The following is an 8759-nucleotide window of genomic DNA, read 5'->3' as shown; positions in this document are numbered from 1 at the left end:
GCTTACCGTGTCGGCAAGATAAGCCTTTAGCGGGAAAAATGAGCAATTATATTACCCAGTATTATGTTTTCGGCATTTTGTAATTTTACATTCATATAAGATATACAAAAGAAAAGCACCAAAACCAACATACTATTTTATTTTCGGCTTTTAAATCTCTATTAAGAAGATGTAAAATTAAAATTTATACGTGTGAATTCAAACTAGCAATATTTCGCAACATATATGATGTCATGAAAATTATTACATATTTCCTTGCAAATAATTATTTTTCAGGATGTGACCTGAGGATTGACGCTTCTAGAGACTAAACTCCAAAACCGACATACTCATGAAAACTATAGGAGTTATCAAAAAATAAAATAAAAGCACGGAAATTATATTATTTTATACAATTGTTATATATTTTTACAGTTATCTTTAATTTTATATATTTCTTTTAATTTTAAAGATTTTACAACGAGAAGGTGACTCAACAAACATTTCAGTATTACGAGAAATCAAACGACGCTAATAACACAACCGATCGCGCTTGCAAACAGGAACTTCAGTTGCAACTATTAAACAGTAGATGAAGTTTATGTTTTGTTTAACAAGATTCAATATTTTATAGTCGTGAAACACAGGCATAACTGTGTTTTGGTGCTTCCTCTCCACCTATCCTCCCTCTTATAAAAATCTTACTTTCTACAAATAACATATTTGTCATCTTGTAAATCTCGCGGCTCAAATTTAAAAAAGGACCGAGCAAACAAACGCCCGAAAATCATTCACGGTTATAACGATGATGTTCCAGCAATTATCGCGTACGTGATACCTTAACATCCAAATCAGCGAAAGTGCAACCTGGCGGAGTCGGCGCATTTTCCGCGGCACCGCCGTAGTCCCGTAGTGTTCATCGTGCCATCTAATTTACACGTTCCGATTAATCGCAGGCCAGTTACACCGGCGCTAATTAACTTATCGTTCGCGCTCGGCCCCGCAACACACTCACCGCCGGCTGTTGGAAGTATTGCGAATCAGGCGTATACGTGGAAATCATAAATATAATCGACCGAGTGGGAGCATGCACTGGGCATAAATTGCTTTCGCATTAACGAGCGCGTGCAACGTTCCTTCGAACGTGCGTTTCCCCGATTTCCAGGGAAAAGGAGCACGTTAGGTGTTATTGAGCATGGTGCGCTTATCCGACGTGTCCGACCTGTTACCGTTCCTTTGATTGACGATCATGGGCTTCATTAGACGCACGATTTTGTCGCGACGTTATCCCGCACTCGCTAAGGTGTCGAATCAACATTATCTTGTTACCGGGAGTAATGATAAGCTACGGGTTATTAGAAGCTTAGCTGGTTATTAGCTGGAGAAAATGCCGACCGATGCATCGTCTAATTGTTGTAGCGTATATATCGAGAGAGTATTTTTTTATTATTTACGACAAAGAATTATTTCTTCGTACGCACTAAATACTAGGAGAAATTCTAAGTGAATATATTTGTATTGTTAATTTCAATTCACTCTTTCGACCCCCTCGGGGATAATACATAAATTAATTCGCGGAGGCACGAGAGCGTGTAGCCTTGAGGAAAAAACGCTTCCTTGATATTCGCCGTATATGTGTCCGTTTTAATTACAATACTGACGTGCATGACAGACATTTTACTTCGCCCGACTGTCAGCTATATCGCACTAAAAAGCGATATATATTTCCGTCTAAGATACTCGGGTGATCTTGATAACCGCACGAAAACGCGATCTGGATGTATCTAGCCACGCTCGTGTTGCGTGTTTCCGCGTGCTGAATTATACCGCCGTAAAATTGTAATTATGCAAATATCGGGAGGATATGGTGAAAACGATCAAAATGTTTCGCGCTGCGCGTATATTTGCATCAAAGGCGAGCTCAGGTTTTCCTCTATAGGGTTACCAAATCACATAGGGTCACGAAACGACTACAGAAAATGATAACAAAGGACACAAGTAAAAAATTAGTAATTTTTTAAACTAACATTTTTTCTATGCAAATTACTTTGTTATAACATTTCTTTTATTATTATTATTATTATTATATGAACATATATACAGGGTGAATAAGTGTTGCAATTTTTTTCTTATAAAATATTAATTATCGACGGCAATTGTAATTGATCGTGAAGATCTTCGTGGTTATAAGTTATAAATATTATATCTGTCATGGTAACTTATTTATAAGTATTATTTACTATTATTATAATATATTAAAAGGAAAGAGAGAGGACTGAACGTCAAATTGCAGGACATGTCCTCCTAAAGGAGGACGCTTGGTAACTTTACCCCTCCGTGTCTTCTAATGTGCGCACATTCGCTCGCTTCATGGGCGAATTTCACGGAGAAAAGTGTTTTGCTGGCACAGCAAATTGTTTGTTACTATGGTGGTAACAGAAAGATTTGTTAATTGCTAATTATGCTGACTAAGTTTGTTGCAAGTTACAACGGAGCATGTTGTCACTATAATAAGAAACAATTTACTGTGCCAGCGAAAACTTGTTTTCATGTAGGTTTGTTCATTTTAGCTGAGCTAATGTTGCACTGGTACTTTCTTCCTCCATCGCTAAGCATTGTTGTTATCTTTAAAGACAAAAAGTGCAATCTAAAATGTTTGGCGAACAAGTTTAATGTAATCCCGCCGCATATATCCGCGATACTCACCGGAGAAGTTCGCGCACTTCCATTGATCGCGTCCGATTCATCGGCCGTTGATCAACATCGGACGGCGGATTCTCGTCACGGCGATCGCGAGGTCGTTTCTTCTGTTCACCGGTCAGTTAATGGCTCCGTTTCTCTGCTATACCGATCCGTCACTGGCTTCCGGACGTGTCCGCGGCCAACCGTTTCGCGACGCCGTAACTCGTGCCAATCGGCGGCGGATTTGCGTGACCGTGACGTAAAATGCACCGCGGTGCCTCCCACTTCGTCCGATTTTTGCGACCCGGCATTTTAATGTCTCCACGGGGTGAACGGTGATTCAGCTGTGTCGTTTCGTTCTCTGTAATTTATCTCCACGCCGCCGTTCTCATAGTTCTGCGCACGTGCTGCGGACAAGGGTAAATGTTACGTTAATCCATTGTAATTATATTTTATAGAGATAGCGACGAATGTTTCTGCGGGCATCGCTATTATATTCAGGTGGATATAGTGCGTTAGAAGGACACACTAATCTGGCATAAATAAACATTCGTCTTTAATTTATTTAATTTATCGAAGAGTCGTTTTAAATGCTGCCAATATATACTACGATCGAGTCGACAGGAGAATTATTGTGAGTCCGTAGATATTTACGAACCAAATATTCCTTCTCTTTCTCATCTCGACATAACCATGGCATAATCGTTACACGTAAGAAAGACAATCAGCTATTTCGGAAAAACGCGATCGTGCGTGAAAACCGAGGATCGATTGGAGTCGCCGACCGTTAAAAATTGAATTACTACGTATTTTAATCGGATCTAGCAATCGATTAGTCACGATCGTAGATCAGTGACCGCCCACATAGTCTCTGGTAGGACTATAAATACGATGCTAACAGCTTTCAAGCCGCTTCTCTTAATTTACCCTCTGTAATTCATGTCGTACTTCCCGATAACATCTGCAATAGTCGCAATGATATAGTGTTAATAACATCGGAGCAATAATTTCACCCTGGTTTTTAACGGATTATTAGATGATCATCGTTTGTTAAGTCGTTGCCTCAATGTGATCTGCAAAATATTCAACTGATACGTCACAAATAGAATACAATTGTATAACATAACTCAGATCGTTACCATACAAATTAGCTAATGCGATAATAATTTAATTAGATGTAACTATATAACTGAGTATTCAAAGAAAATATTTTTAACGTATGAGCGCATCACAAGCTTATCATTGACTTAATCATTTCCTACCGAACAGGTATCCTTAAGACAGGACATGCTTAATATCCTCTAGTTTTTTTTATCTTACATTAATTTTCCTTCACCAATTATTCAGATGACTGCGTGAATAATTACTCTGTATTCGCTCGGTTTACCACAAGAAATGGCTCGTCCGATTGTTATCGCAATCATTTGATTAACATTTGATTAACCACCGATTATTCAATTACGGGCGAATATTTCGTTACACTCAATTGAGCATTCGTGCGGGTTCTCATAAAACGCGCGTGACGCAACGGCCTGCTAATGTAGTTACATGGTAACTTATAGCCAATCAATTTGTACACACGTCAATTTATAATCGAACGAATTGCTTATCAATTTCATTGACACTGATAGTTATGAATGTGACACTTCGAACGAGGCTTTAATGAGAAACTTTCGAGAAACTATCGCTCTCTTAACGGGGTTAAAGTTAATGACGAATTTGATAAGCGCCGATAACGTATAGGCAATTATCATAGTATTATATTACGTAAAAACTGATTATTAAACTGATTATGTTATTCTTTTTATATTTCTTGTACAAAACAACTTATCTTTTTAAGCCTCTAAATTTAATTGATAGGCTTAACAATGTTCTTTAAAATTTTCCTGATTGGAATACTAACACATTCGGTATGTAGAATTTCCGTATCAGATAAATATTTATGCTAACTGACAGCTAGAGATGTCACTTTGAAATTTTTCATCACTTTCGTCAAATAATGAGCAATGCTCTAATTCATTTCGCGCGTACGTTTACTGTGTAGAAACATTTTTAATTTTACTCAATCAATAACACTTTGCAGAAAAGATTCTGTCAGTAAAATTTTCAAGTATGGTATTTCCTTAAAATAAACAATGATTACTCAGTGACACATTTTCGTAACTTTTACTAACACAGACATAACGTTTGAATCACTTTGATGTTCTAATTGCTCGCATTGTCCGTTATGGTAATCGCAAGGGTCAGCCACCTCCGAATGTAATTCCAATATAATAAATAACAATTCCACGAACTTCCGGGCGGAGACCCCCTCGTTCCCCCTCGTAAGAAACCGCAGAAACCCGGCAGGAAAGATGATTGGCGACCGGGAGGGAGAAACGAGTTTATCCGGGTGGAGCCCCCCCGGCCGCTGTCGAACGCGCGATGGGAATAAAATGTGAAACTGTAAATTGTGCGTGGGAAGAATCGGTCCCTGGGCGGTCGTGGCGGTCGACCATGCTTTTCGTGGGGTGGCCGAAGGTGGAATGGCGAGCGAGAGGATCGGTTCTCGCGCGAGCGGACCGAGATCTTGGAGGATTTAAATGCGCGAACGAGACTGAGGGTGTATTTCGTAGGGCTGGGACTGGAAATTTGTTAGGTTGCGTCGGACTATCACTCCCCAGTGAATATGAAAAAGAAATTCCTCGCGAAGCTTTCGAGGGTCGGCGCTGCTACTGCCGGTGATGGTGGTGGAGGAGTTCCTCCCGACACCCTTTGCCTCCATGACGGAACGACTCGGTGTGAGGTGATGGTTGTACGGGGAAACCGGAGGGGTGGGAGGGATGTAACACGGTGCCAGGAATATAAAGCGGGGGATAAAGGAGATGGCGGTCACATATGCGACTCGTAAAAGCTCTTCTGAAAAGCTGCATCCCTCCTCCCTCCCTTTCTCTCTTTTCCCGGCCACCTCCATTCCAACGAGGACGACGACGACGACGACGTGGCTCTCGCGCTTTCAACGTCACTGTTGATCACAAAAATCTGGACCTTCGGTGTATGATTTAATGTAATGGGTGTATACCCGCTCTCGGTAAACCGCTTCCATCACAGACATGCAGCATGCTGATTTTGTCCTCGTGTCTCGCCGATAACGATCGGTGAGTGCGTGTCAAACTGAACGACGAAATGCTTCCTGTCATTCTAGAGAACTGAGGTGGTATTTTTATATTTAAGATCGTCTTCATTTCATCTTTAGATATTGCACGACTTGTTTCACTGGCTACAAAGTATTTGTAAGTTAGACATAAAACGATCTCAAATATAATATTCGATTATGAATACCGGCTTTAGTAATAGCGGTTGTATTAGCCAGTTTGCTTGCTAAAAGTTCATTGAAAGAAATTCAAAGAGTTAATAAACAACACGTATGTCTAAAAGACGGCTCAAAGATATCTTAGGCATACATATTGTTTGGGAAATTTATTAGCTGTTTGAATTTAGATATCTTATTGTCCAAAACATTTTAACTTCGGACATTTTTATTTAGTCATGGAAGCAATTAGCTGTCCCTCTTTCAAAAACACGTTTTAGTTACCAGCTATATTTTAGCTCAAATGGTTAATTCTTTCACCGAGTATATATTCTGAGTAAGAATCTTGTGTTCCAGTTGAAAATTAACATTAGTAAGTATCGAATTAAGAGGATCAACTCATTCACGCAAATCCCATGCATGGAGCGTGATGATGGTCGCTGAACACGGTGACATTGCGTTTCTATGGAAACGTGGATTACCCCGGTTATCTCCCGATATCGGCGAATATTAAGAAATGCCGCTCTCGAGAGCGGCATTTCCGTACGCTTGCGAACGGAAAATTCGTTTGCCGACCGGAACGAGGTACTGTCTATGCATGGCACGGACGCACCAACCGCCCCATAAATAATCGCTCCTCTCTTTTAGCCTCAACCCCCTTCCTCCTCTCTGGACCCCAACCCTCCTTTTTCCTTTCATCGCCCTCTCGCCTGTCTCCTCTCCTTGTACCGATATGTACGTGTCCCAGGATATCCCACGAGCCTTCAAGGATAAGGGAAATACATAACTAGGATGTGAGAATCGTAACATTAATTATGGAGGGAGATTAAAATTAATGTTCTTCTTACGTCGTACCGTTTCTTACCGAAGCATTTATTTTTAGAAATATACGTAGGTGGATGATTCCGCAAAACTCTACACATGTCAAAACCTACATCTATCCTATACAATTTTCTCGTCTCATATAACTGGTTCGATCTGTGACGTTGAATTTTAGATCAAGGAATATGTTATGTAAATACGTGTCTATGTATGTCAGATCTACGTGTATGTTGAGAACTAACTCTACAGGTAATAAGATTGGTACTACAAATTTAAACTAACGCTTGTCGCTGTGCGACAAAAATTGATTTCATTAGCGAGACACGCGTCAATTCAAAAGTTGAATACATCGAAGAGATAGGTAACTGTCGAAGCATTTTATCAGTAACAGGCCAATAATTAAATTCTGGTCTCTTGCCAGAAATTTCAAAAAACTTTGGCGTGCCTGTTGTAATAAAAGAGTAAGAGAAATTTTTGGTTCTCGACGTACGTTGCGAACGAATATCGCTCGTTTGCCTCTTTCTGCCGTGGCATTCTTTTAACGTTACAGACGTAAACGGCGAGTTACAAAACACAGCTCGTTTTGAATGCGACTACTTTTTGCGAGCGTACTGACCGACGCTTCCAGACAATTCTTGGCGGGTTTGTCGATCGTTTAATCGTCCATTTCCACCTGTCAGCCGAGGTCGATGGAAGCACAAAGGCGATCTCTATCCTAAGGAGAAACTCTGGCAAGAAAGCGAGGCAACATTCGGCAAAGGGGGGGTCGAGGATGTGCGGCAAGAAGAAGTCTGACATTCGAGGAGTCGACAAAGATTATGAAGCGCATACTGCGGCGAATAAAAATGGTTTCCGCGGCGGGGGAGAAGCGGAAAACAGAGACATTGTTCGTCGCGGGGAGTTGCTGGAGGATGTTTCGTGGGAGAATGGAGAGAGAAAGGATGGTTGGGCTAACGATAAATGCGCTGCGGTACAATGTGCAATTTTACACGAGGCGATATCTCATATTAACTCGTTATTGTAGCTCACGCGATAAATTAAAAATCTTATAACGGTCAATATTGTTATATGAGTGTATAATATATGAAGGCAAAAGTGTCATAACACGCACAGAAATATTGCGAGACTCTCGGCAATGACGATATCTCTAATAACACTAGTCGATAAATTTCATCATTCATTGTCATTCTTTCTCCTAAATAAGAGACGCATAATCAGGAATCCTCCAGGGGAATGCAAATGACGCGCGAGATTCATCCGGCACGTCAAACAAATGGCTGTTGAATTATTGTACCGCGTATCTGGCATCGGCGAGTCACGCATCGAGTGCTGCGAGATCGATTATAATTGCAACCTGCGAGGATAGGCGCGAATATATCGGACGGTAACAAAAAACTTTGCGAAATGCAAATGACATGGGAGATTCATGCCGATTGCGGAAAGCAGATAATGGATCCTGCGCAATGCTCGTGAAGTGGAAAGCTTAAAAATAATTAATCGTACTTAACGGTAGTGACTCGACGAGATTTAAGCCGGCAAAACGCGTTCCGCTTCCTTCGCGCAAGCGTGTCGGATTACGGCAAAAATAAATAATATTTTTTATAGCGCGGGAAATTACCATTCCTACAGTAAGTGAGCATCGGAGACTCCAGCGATGCGGTCTTACGCACATGGTATTGTTAATCTAACAAGTTTAATGTATATTACATAAAATTACTATAGAATTTATATAGGCATAGAATTTACTCGTATCCGCGAGTTTTTCACATAATGTTTCTCTAACTTGTTCTGTTATATTCGGTAATTTGCTTGACTCCATGTATAATATAATAAATAAATAATACAATAAATTAGGCTTCATATTATAATAAATGTTACTTGAGATCCGGTAGATAGATTAAAGCGCTTCCGATTATTTATATTTCCAGTAAAACACTTCAGTAACCAATCTGTGGTGGTCGAAGCAAAATTGCGATTACAAACAAGG

The 8759-nt window shown here is 40.3% G+C and overlaps 1 pseudogene; it reads right to left on the bottom strand.

Moving 5' to 3' along the window:
• Positions 1–6437: 6437 nt before the first annotated feature.
• On the bottom strand, positions 6438–8095 carry LOC106744798 (annotated as a pseudogene).
• Between the last annotated feature and the right edge of the window lie 664 nt (positions 8096–8759).

The sequence above is a fragment of the Dinoponera quadriceps genome, unplaced genomic scaffold (genome assembly GCF_001313825.1).
Source record: "Dinoponera quadriceps isolate SergipeBrazil2010 unplaced genomic scaffold, ASM131382v1 scaffold1308, whole genome shotgun sequence".
Taxonomy (NCBI): Eukaryota; Metazoa; Arthropoda; class Insecta; order Hymenoptera; family Formicidae; genus Dinoponera; species Dinoponera quadriceps.
Note: the sequence above shows the minus strand (reverse complement) of the source record. Positions and strands in the feature narration are given on the sequence as shown.